The following is an 11,697-nucleotide window of genomic DNA, read 5'->3' on the forward strand; positions in this document are numbered from 1 at the left end:
ACTTAGCTTCTGCCAGCCTATCAAAACTCAGCATCTACAACTCCTTCCCACCTGCTCCAAGGTATTTGGAATAATTTTAAAAAAGGTAAAGCGTCTACTTCAGCCAGAAGCTAAAGGCTGAACCAGAGAGACAACACAGACTGAAGGAGGGGAAAAATATTCAAGTGCTATTCTACTACCCTTCTCTAGGCTTTGGGTACATTAGGCAAATTCCCAATTACAGCAATCACTTCTGCCTGCAACTGGAGTTCAGATAAGAGACCAGAAAAGAAGGGCCAGTGGGCATCACTGAAAGCTCAGCATCTTCCATTACACATCAGCACAGTAAAAAGGGCGATGCCAACCCTGAAATGTTTTTTTCCAAAAGGAACACACCCTTTAGAATGGGTATGGTGAAATCTGCCTGCTGAAGGAAGGACTCAGCAACACCAGCAGGTTCCTTGACTCCTTATCATCAAGGCAAAAGCCCAGCCTCTGAATTAATTTCTTTAGTGTCCTCTTTCTTCCTTCTCCAAGGGCTCAAATACCTGAACGCGACTGCAAACACATTGCCAAGGAGGCCGTGTAATATCTGAATCCACAACGGATTCAAAGACATCTCCATGTTTTGCTGTCAGCCTGAAGTTTGAATAAGGGAGCCCACCAGAAAGAGTGAATGAACGCTGGCAGCTGCCAGCAGAGCAGAGCCGAGCCTGTGCTTCAAGCCACCTAGTGTCCGAGCCGCGCAGGGAGATGCTTCAGGAAATGCAGCCGAAGAGAAGGAGTGGAGACATCCAACCAGACCGACGCGGAAAGGAGCAAAGGACAAGGTGCACCGGTTGAGAAGCGAGCCCGAGCCGGGGAAGCAGGCGCCGAAACGGAGGCACGGCAAAGCACCGGCCCTGGGAAGCCGCTCCCACCCGGGCTGAGCCCCTGCAGCGCCGGGCCCAGGAGGGTGCACAGCCGACTCGTTTCTCAAACTGACCTCTGTCAGGGAACGTCACCACTACAGGCCAACGTTTCAGCCCCAAGGTCCAGCTGGGTTGCTTGGGTCGCTTCGGTGCAAACTTGGGAGATCTCTGGGATGCAAACTTGGACACAACTTGCCCCAGCATAGGCCTGTGGAATGAACCCAAAGCATACCAGAGGCACAAGCCCTACTAACCTGTGCCCACTCCCCTAAAAACCACATCTCCTCCCCTGCTCCCACAGGAGCCCCCTCCTCCTCACTCTCTTTCTCTGTGTCCTCGAGACTCCTCTCACCTTGAGGAGTGTTAGGATTACCCAGCATTTACACTCAATGCTCCTCTTTATTCCTTAAGACTTATTAAGAATGATAATGAGCTCCAAAGCAGTGACACGTCTCTCTCTCTCCCCCTCTGTCGCTCTCTCTCTCTCTCTCTCTCTACGTGCCTTTTCCGTCAAAGGCATACAGGACAAATCCGACCAAAAAAAAAAAAAAAAAAAAAAAAAAATCCTGACAATACAGATCAAGGACATATGAGGATTTATATTCTACAAATCCAGCCTTTTAGCCTTTTTTGGTTTTATTATTTCTCCTCAAATTCCATTTCTTTCCTCTTCTTACTCATGTTCCCCCCCTCTACCCCAAACCTCTCAGACTTTGAATGAAAAAGAAGAAGAAGAGACGAAAGCTGCTTGCCTGGAAAACCTCGTTAATGTGGAGCTCTTAAATGGTTGATTAATTTTTAGCAAAATTTATGATGCGCCCTTGCTCTTCTTTGAAGCTGCAGTCTTATATACCAAAAGCAAGCTAACTTTGAGATCTCTGTGCAAGCCAACCATCCCTTAATTCTTAGACACCCTATTTAGGTACAACAAATGTACGGGAGAGAAATACTACACCAGGACATAGGAACAGTCACCCTGTCGGATGCTCAAAGTGGTTCAATTCAAATCCCTTTAGCACAGCCTGATAATCACAACCCAAAAACTCCCAACTTCTAGCTAATTAACTTCCCATAAAGATTTTAAAAAACCAAAAATCACTAGTCATTCCTTCAAAACCAAAAGGAAAGAGGGAAACATAAACAGAAATCCAAGAAAAGTCTCTCCAAGTTACATCTGCACACGCCACAGAAACACCAGACTCTCGGCTGCACTGGAAACATCAGGTTCTCCCGAAGCCACCTTTAAACCAGCTACATTTCACCAGTGGGAAAAACTGAGCCTAAGAGAACATCATAATACTGATCTATACATATCCTGAACTATATCTCAATATTTGTCATCTCCTCAGCTTCCTCCTACCCAGTATTTGCTTTTATTCTTTGTCTCCCTCTGCTAGACTCTGTTTTTCTGATACAGACATCAGAAGGTTAAGGGCTCAATTATCAAGTCTGTTGAATCCTCAGCTTCACGTTACTTATGAGGTTCTCTGCTGCTCTTTGGAACTACACTGTAAAATCTCTTTCCTTCTCGGCTTTTCTTTTTCCTACTTGTAACCTCTATTTCCGACATACCCCTGTGTGTGAACCAACAAATCTGTTTGGGGTAGATGGACAGAAACCCTGAACTGGTTTGGGAGACAGAAACATTAATAAAAATAACCTTAAGAGTGCCTACCCAGACTAAGCCTGAAGCACTCACAATCTTGAAACCTAAAGTAACATCCACATGGAATTTACAAAATATGATTCGAGTGGTTCTAATTAGCCTCAGTCTGTGGAAATTTGGAAGGAAGCGGCTCTTTGATTAATGTTAAAAACCAGAAAGGAAACATATTTTAAAAGTTAAAGTAACAGCATTGTGGAATACAGAATAATTACCAGCATGCATTTATGATACCTGCTTCAATCAGATGGCTTGAGGTTTTGTTTTTAGGGTTTTCTCCTTTTTACTTTAATAAAAAAAGGAAAACAGGATGCAAGTAAAAGCTTTTGTTCATGGAAGTATGTGGCGCCTTTATCTCCCAAGGAATTTATATAGCTGGACTGTGTATAAATCCTTCTGAAAATGAAATTAGCAAAAACCAAAACGGGGGTGAAGGTGCTAGAGAGAGTGTGGGAGGGGGCAACCATCACCTCAGTAAATCATAGTGGATAACAAGCCCCTGGCTTGGATAGATAGCAAATTCAGCTTTAATAGGAAGAAACAGAGTTGGAAAGGGAAAGAACAAGATTCATACCTGCAGCAAACTCCTTGCAAAAATGGGGGGGGGGGCTATTTTTAATAAGCTTTTGGAAGTTACTGTGCAAGTTTGCTTGAAAAGAAAAAGGAAATAAGGGATTTTTTTCCAGCTAGATAAACTGTTTTGGGTGGAGCTCAAGCATGTGTGTATATATGCTGTATATAAAAATGAATTACTAATTCTTTCCTGGAAACTGTTTGAATTACAATCTGCAAGATAGAAAAACACACCTTTATTTTAACACTGATTTTAATACAGATAGAATTGGAGAGAGGGGGGAAAAGTGAGGGAAATGTTTTTTTCCCAGTACACAGCAAAACCCCTAAGCAAGAATAACATCCCGCCACATGTATCCAGAGACACTTTACTCAGCTGTACAACACCAACTAAACTCCAGGTTTCAGTGGCTTTTCCCTGTACAAAGGCTTCGCTCTGAAACTGCAAGAATGACAATGTCATGTGTGTGGAAAGCTGACACCTAGATCTTTTAAAAAGAAATTAGGAAAAATAAGCTGTTGACTTCTTGGTTAAAGTATTTTCTTGTTCTAACTCATGTTCTTATGTCACTGGGCTAAAAAAAAAGAGAGAGAGGGAGAGAGAGATATGACTTTCCTTGAATGATCTGTTTAACCTAAGCCAGAGGAAAAAAAAAGAAGTCATTAATTACTTATGTGAGCTATTGCTTCTGAAAGACAATAAACCTGCCTGGTCGCCATGGATATGACATATTTGCTCTGAAAACAACACAATAATTAGCAAAGGGGAAAGATACAAGGAGAATATGCAAACTCCTGAGTTTAAAGCCATAGTGTTTCCTTTTTCCCCCCCTCCTCTTTTTACTTGTCAGAGTCAATTCTGTTTGCAATTCAAATCAAACAAATAAACAGAATACTTACAAAAAATTTTAAATTATCTCCCACATGTCAAATCGCACACACACAAACAAACACACACACACAAAAAAAAAAAAAAAAAAAAAAAAAAAAAAAAAAAAAAAAAAGAAGGAAAAAATTTACAAGGAAAAAATATTTAAGTCTAGTATGGACAGATCATAAACCACTTGGTCTTTTCCATATATGTATATGTATGCATATATATATGTATACGTGAAATATAAATGTATATGCACACACAAACATAAATGAGTTGTAAGTGTTAAATACACTATTTCCTCTAGGATTATTATTTTATTTTTAGGATCAGTATAGAAGCATACCAAGAGGGAAAACATCTGATTTAGGGAGTGGAAACATTCTGAAGATACACTAAAAGAAAGTACAAGGGGGGGCTTTTACTGTGTTAAACATGCATTGTGTTGGTAGTATGTTTTTTGCAAATCTTTGAACTTTCCTCTAAAAAAAACCAAAACCCCATAATTGGTGTGCACTGTGCATCAACCTAAACAACGCACCAGCTTACCAGGACTTCTCAAATTTTAAGAAAAAAAAAATTCTCTCACCTCAATTACTTTAGTTCTAAAGTGATACCACACTGACTCACATGTAATAATGCCATGGATAAGTTAAGAAATAATGAAAACAGAGTTATATACTGAGATATTTCTTTGAAATAATTTATAAACGTTGCAGGGAAAATGTTTTTTAGACTGCTCTCTCATTAAGATGAGACAAAGACTATTAAAACCTTCCCTAATGCAGTAGCTTTCTGGATTCTGACCTTCCACATTTAGAAACCAAGTAATAAAAACGCCCTAACAAGCGCTTTATCTTTGGAGATATTTGACTTTGAACTTATTTTAACTTTAAAAGACTTGGAAGGTATAAAAATAACAATATAGTTGCCACAAGTTTCTGTTGTTGTGTTTACAAAGAAAAAATCTTTACACCAAAATAAACAGATTAAGGAAACATCCCCCTAATTTAACTGTCTCTTTTTCTGTTGGATTTTTTTTTTTTAACAATAGTTCTTAGCTGGACTCTTTGATCTTGAAAGGGTTCTGCTATCTTGTGTGATGAGGGGGGAAAAATGATCTGTTTTAAATGATGATGCAAAAAAAAAAAAGGATCAAAGCCTTGACTTTCTGTTAGCAATAATAAGTTCTGTCTTGCACAAAGCTTCAACTTCAGGCTTTAATATATAAAATATACAGGAGCCCAGTAAAAGCGCTGAAAAGGTACAAAGTCTGAAAACAAAAGGGGACGCTGCTCCTTTAAACGTTTTAGTGCATATGGAGTTTGATTTCTGAAAGAGATCAGTTTAACATCTCCATAGAAACCAGCAACAGATTATCATCAACAGAATAAATAACTAGTCTAATAAATTAAACAGGAGGCATAAGATCTGGAAACTTGATTACTGAAGTTCAACAATATTCTCCCATAAACTCTTCCAAGCCACCTTTAGGGTAGCTAACCAGGTGGCAGCGACACACAGATAAAAGGTAGGTGGGAAGCAGGCAGGACTTCTGAAATGAGAAGTCGGAAACCTTCGCAAGAAATTCTACCACGCTGACAGTCAGCGAATCAATAGAGGAAATAAATTCATCAATGAAGTTTTGGGAGAGACAGCTACTCTTCCAGGGAGCCAGCTGCCAGGACGCGCTGTGCAGAGCAGCGCGGACAGGAGGGGGCACACAGAAGGTGGACGTGCAGCTCCTGAGAAGTTTCACCTTTCCGACCCGAAAGAGCAGGAGGGCTCGAGCCGATCGCTCAAACCTGCCGTGATTCGGAGCAGCCTCCGGACGCAGCCCACCCCTCAAAGTTTGCCGCACAAGTTGCCCGCCGCACAGCCAGGCGTTCACGGCGCCGGCCCCGAGGCAAGCGGCAGCGCCAGTCCCGCGCCCGCCCGAGCCTCTTGACAGCTCGCTCGCCGCCCCGGGCCGCCGCCGAGCCCGCCTCAGCTCTGCGCCCCGGCTGCCCCTCGCTCCTCCTCTGCTCTCTAAGACTGGTGCTCCGCGGCCGGCGGCGCTCGGGCCCCCAGCACGGCACCGCTCCTCGCCTTCCCCGTCCGGGCCCCTCCACCGGCCCGGTTTATGAGTGACGGCTCGGACACCTGTTCCCCGTCCCCAGAGCGAGCAGCCGCTCCCCCGGGAGTCCCAGCCCGTGACCCCCACCCGCCGCCACTCCGGTCGGCCGTCCCCCGCCCGCCACTGCCCCGCCGCGCACGGGGAAAGGGGGAAAGGGGAAGGAGGCGGAAGGGGGAAACTTCCTGGCTCCGGATGGCAAATCAGCTGCACATTCTGCAAATACCACCGGGTAAAAATAACCTGCTGCTTCGCCCGGGGGACCGGGCACCGGCTGCCCCGACCCGCGCTCTCGGCCACCACTGCCCCTGCCCACTGCGATCCTGCCGGGGGGCTGCGGCCATGCCGCTGGGGGCACCGCGAGAAGTGCTGCCGGCCCCGGCCCGGACACTTTGCAGAAAGTTCCCCGGCACGACTCGCCCCGCCGCACCCGGCCCTGTCCGCGGAGCGCTCCAGCTGCCGTTCGCCCAACTTTGCTGCCGCCTTTCCCCTCCCACCTCTCGGTGCCTCGCCGGGACCCTCGGGTGGTGCGGCGCGGCTGGGCTCCGGTTACCTGCCCTCGGCGCGGAGCACGTGTTACCCCGTCCCCTGCCCGAGCTCCTGCCAAAGTCTTGGAAATTGCCGGGCGCCGCCGCGGCCGCGGCTCTGCCGCCGAGCGGGCACGGCGCTACCCCGCCGCCGCCGGTCCCCCTGCCGCCACGGCACCTCCCTACTCCCGCGGGGCCGGGCGGCCGCCGCTGCTCCGGCTGTCGGCCGGTGCCCGCAGAGGCTGCCCGCTGCCCGCGGAGGTGGGCGCTGCCCCACAGGAACCGGCTCGGAGCGCGGAGCGCTGCCCACCTGCCGGGCAGCGCCGCCCGCCCGCGCAGCGCCCCGGCCCCGGGGCTGCCGGCGGCGGGACTGGGGCCGGGCGGGAGCGGACGGGCTTACCTGCACTTGGGGCTGCTTTGGTTGACTTTCCAAGTCTAGGGAAATGTGTGTGTGTTTGGGATGGAGGCAGCAGCGCGCATGCGCCATCAAACTTGCCCTGATCCCGGATTTTTCCTCCTCGCGCTCCCCTTTGCTTTGATTATTGAATTTTCCTATTTCTAACAGGAGGGCGGGCGTCGCGCAAAACCCGGCCTGGAGTCCGCCGCCGCCCGCCCCGGCCCGCCCGGGGTCGGAAAGGGGGGAGCGGCGGGAGGGAGCGGGCACGGAGCGGACTCGGTCTCCAGGCAGGCAGGGCAGGCAGTCAAGGGAGAGGCGCCTGCAAAACCCGGACCGGATCACCCTCCCCTGGCAAGGGAAAAGGTGAGAAAGTGTCCCATTTTCCCAGCCCGCGTGGGCAGCTGCCTTTCCCCTACGCTTTTCCTGTACCAGCGATTCCCCTTCCTCATCTGTCCTCCTTCCCAGAGAATCACTGTAAATTTTATAAAATTTTCTATTTTGCAGCCGGCTGACCCCTGTTCACCGTAGATCCCGGAGACTAAACTCCATGGAGATGACTAGGTTGTGTGTACTGCTTTATTCTCCTGCTGGTTTTCCTAGGCATGATGTTCAGTTGCTATTCTACAAACTTCTAAACTTCTGACTTTTGCTAATGTTCTTTTTCTGGATTTCACTGAAGTTTAGAACTAACCATTGTCTTGGATCTACAACTGTAGTATTTCTCACTTTGGCTATGCTGGCTTTGCTGGCTTTGCTGGCAGTTGCACACAGGATTAACTTTTGTGGGTCTGGATCCTAGAGAAAATGCCAAGGAGCAAATGTGCAAGCTGTGAGCAGCCTTGTAGTCTGGGCTGGTTTTGGGAGATGTTGCACGATCAGAGACAAGAGTTCTCATGCACCTGAATTTCCAACAGGCAGGCAATTACATTTCTGTGTTAAACTACTTTCCCCAGCTCCACCTTTCATTTCACTGAGACAATGAGTATACAGTTGCATGTGCACATTTTGTGGTGGCAATTCCTTAGAAGCATCCACAGAGACCTTTTCCTTCATCCCCTGATTGCCTCTACAGGAGCCAAGAGCCTGAGCTTACTGGCATCATGCTCTCAGCACTGGGGCTTGGAGGTACAGCTGCCTGCCTGCCCAGACAGTAGGTCTGTGGGATGGATCTGCCTCCATCATAGGGCTTGCAGGATTTGGGCCCTAGGCCAAAGCTAGGCAAACCTGTACACTCTTGGATAATTTTGCTCATTGGAGCAGGGAGCTCCGCATGAGCACACCCACACAGAAGCCCTTGCAGGAGCATCTTGTTCTTCCCATGCGCTTCCCTGTCTGTGTCTGTCTTCACCTGTTGCCTCTTGTCCAGTGTTTACACCATCAGCTCTTTGGGGCAGAAACCATGTTTTTTTCTAGATTTGTCAGTGCCTTGCACAATGTGGCCCAGCTCCATAACCTCAACTCCTATATGCTATTGCTACACAAATAAATAATAATAATTAATAATAATAGGCTAATTTGTGTGATTTTGATGTGACTACTCATGTGAGTAAAAGTGACTCACATACCTGAGCGTCTGTGGGACTACTGCCAGGTCTTGAGCTTTTATTGTGAGTCTTCCATATTTCGTGTTCTCTTTTGATCCCCAGCTCCTGGAATGACTTGTTTCTAGCCCTTGCATTTACACAAGGACACTTGGAAATGTGGCCTAGTGCTGTCAAAAGCCTCAGAAGCCAGAGAACAAATACAGAACTTCCCAAAAATGAAATTTTAATGGCTTTTGTGAAAATCCTGTGATTTGGCAGCTGAGGGAGGAGTGGAGTCTGACTCCTGAATTTTGAGCAGTCAAGTTTAGCAATATGCAGCAATTGAGTTAAATATTTTGGTCCCTGTAAAGACTAGACTTCTACTAACCAGGCCAAACTTATAGTGCAGAGACATATTTTGTGGAAATAATGTTTAAAATACTGGTGTCTTTGAAAAATCTGAGGTTTTGTATATTTGCATATTGTTTGGAATTTGCCACTCTGTAGTTTTTTATTTTTACCTGTTCACAACAAGAAAGCAGGAAAAAAAGGCATGAAAATGGGATTATTAAAGTAAATAGGACCATGTGAGATTGTTATAATAATTGTGGCAAGTATTTATAAATTGGTGAAAATGCAACCAGCAAACTTCTTGAATTTGATATGCTGGAGAGACACTGCCACTGTGTTTCTGAAAAAATGTCCTGACTTCTTCTCACAACAGTAAAAGAGAGCAGGTCCCAAGCAATGAATTCTTGCTTATGAGGCATCCCTGAAGAATGAAGGGTTGAGAGAATAGGGCCCTTTAATTAAACCTGCATTGTTATTTTAAATTGCATTTACTTACTATTTTCTCTTGTTCATATTTTTGCATTTCTCTCATCTAAGGTGTTGAACACAGACTGAATGGTCTTCCTTCTGTTTGGAAGTTTTCTAGTTTTGAAGTGCTGTGGAGCTGGCCTAGGAGGAGCACTTGAGCAAGTGTTTTTGAGGTGGTCCTGTTTATCACCACAGATCTCTTCTGCCTATGCTCCCCTACATGTGGTGGGAGGCTCAGACACTGTATGAGCTGTGTGTCTGACAGCTTTGAGTCTCCTTCCAGACCACAGCTCACTCAAAGCCCATTCAGCTCTCTGATGTTCACTATACGAGCCCCAGAGCGCCCAGCTCCTCAGCCAGATAGAACAGGAGGTAATGACACCTTACACAGCCCGTTCTAGATAGAAAGAAAATAATTTAGCAAACTGCAAATGATGCGTACTTAACTATTTATGCAGCATCTTCCTGTCATCAACCCAAAGCAATTTTACTTCCGTGTTGAACAGTGGATGAAAATGTTCTATAGATTTAACCATTGCAGGAGATCCTTTTAAGTGGTGCAGTAATCTCTCTCCAGCTAATTTAGTGTTGTAATAAGGCACCACCCTCACAACTCCTTTGTGTTCTTGTGTCAATACTGCCCCCAAACCAAAAATGCTGGCATCTGCGTCTGTCAGAAAAGTGGGCCTGAAACGCAGACCAAGAAAGGAGCAATATGGCCATCGGTGGAGCAATATGGCCATCAGCAGGGCGATCTCAAAAGTCTTTTGCTAATTCTGAACATACCCAGTTTCATTCAGATTTCCTCTAAAATGTGTTTTACTTTCTCAACAAGCCCATGATATGGTTTAACACTGGAAAATTCAACAATAAACCTCAAACAGAAGCTGACTGAGATGTATCTGGTGAGTCAGAATCCTTCAGTACAGATTCAGTTTATTTCTTGCCCATGGGGATTCCTTGCCCACTGCTCAGGATTCAACTTGAACCAAATCATGTCTCTTGTTGGGACTGAAGATCCTTAAATAAAGACCTCTAAGAAAAATGTCTCTTGGTTTTGGTCTTTTCTGTTTCAAGCATACAACACAACAGTGGAAAAAATCCAGAAGGAATCTTGGATATTACTTTCATTTCTTTTCCTCTTATTATTTTCTTTGCTGGCATTTACTAAACCCGTGAGACCTTACACAGTTATGGTTCTCATCTTTAGTAGTTCCTGCTTGCCTGAATATTTAACAAACAGTTCAGGTGCACAAGATCATTGGCAGCTCGGGTTTCACATGCTCCTTCATCTCCAAGAGGTTTCATCTATTTCCAGGCTTTCTTTACCTTACCATAGCATGTAGTTGCTGCCTTTGGGGAGGGGACATCCTGCAGATTGCAAGACATTGGTGCTATTGAGCTACATATTTCAAATGAATGAAATGGACTGAAATTGCAGGACATGTTTTATGCTATTTATCACTCAGCAATTAGCAATATTAGCATCCAAACACATTATTAGGTTGTCTGCTGTCCACAACTCTTGGTTAAACCCAGAAATTTGTCTCTTTAGTCTAACTTCATAGAAGTTGCTTTGCTTTGGCTCAGAGCCCTCAGAGCCCTCATTTCCACGATGAAGTGGGGTGTGTGCAGCTGTGTAGACATGCAGGACATGGCAAGTGTCTGTCAAATCCCCTTGTGAGCTGCTGGGCAGCAGTGAGATGTGAGCATGAGGAGGTAACACAAGCCATTCAGCACAGAAGTGAACACAATATTTAGACTGATGACAGGACAGCTGTTGGTCAAGCATACTGGCTGTGTCTTTACTGCAGGGCAAAGATTAATGTATTTGATTCCCTCACAGTATATACCCGAGAACACTCCATCTGGCTATGCTGTGCAAGTGCAGCCTGAGAAAACTACATACCCTTAAAAATTACTCACACAAGAAAAATGATGCTAACATAACATGAGAAGGGCATGGATTAAAATGCCATAAGCCGAGAAATACATGCTGAGGGTTCTAACTTGGTCCTCAGGTCACCCTGCTTTCAGTAGAAGGTAGGAGGAAGGACTGCAAAGGTAGTTCTGTAGCTCTGAGGCTCATGGCAATACTCAGGCTGAGATGCCTTGTTCCTGCCCACTCGGAGCAAGTGACATGCTTTCCACAGGTTTGCATGCTATATTAGTTCCTCAAAGAGGGACTTAATCTCTAGTAAATGAGGAGGTCTAGACTGACCAAACCACCAAACTGGACTGAACCAGTCACCTATCCTATGTGGACTACCCAAGAGCCATTAGGTGTCAGGAGTGACATTTTCCAAACCCAGCTCAGA

The 11,697-nt window shown here is 45.8% G+C and overlaps 1 protein-coding gene and 1 long non-coding RNA gene across 4 annotated transcripts in view; one reads left to right on the top strand and one right to left on the bottom strand.

The window, feature by feature from the left end:
• Positions 1 to 7,179, bottom strand: part of CASZ1 (castor zinc finger 1) — a 197,714-nt gene extending 190,535 nt beyond the window's left edge. Inside the window, exon 1 of one of the 3 annotated variants that reach the window (XM_063417280.1) lies at positions 7,041 to 7,179. The gene's annotated coding sequence lies outside the window, so the exon portion shown is untranslated. Of the gene's footprint in view, positions 1 to 6,666; positions 6,807 to 7,040 lie in introns of those variants that run through there. The other 2 variants (XM_063417283.1, XM_063417281.1) reach the window with 2 other exon arrangements.
• LOC134560859 (uncharacterized) lies at positions 5,083 to 10,404 on the top strand. The gene is made up of 3 exons (XR_010082811.1): positions 5,083 to 5,531; positions 7,206 to 7,400; positions 7,542 to 10,404. It is a non-coding gene; the product is annotated as an uncharacterized LOC134560859 (long non-coding RNA).
• The last annotated feature ends 1,293 nt before the right edge of the window (positions 10,405 to 11,697 follow it).

The sequence above is a fragment of the Prinia subflava genome, chromosome 21 (assembly GCF_021018805.1).
Source record: "Prinia subflava isolate CZ2003 ecotype Zambia chromosome 21, Cam_Psub_1.2, whole genome shotgun sequence".
In the NCBI taxonomy this organism is placed as follows: domain Eukaryota; kingdom Metazoa; phylum Chordata; class Aves; order Passeriformes; family Cisticolidae; genus Prinia; species Prinia subflava.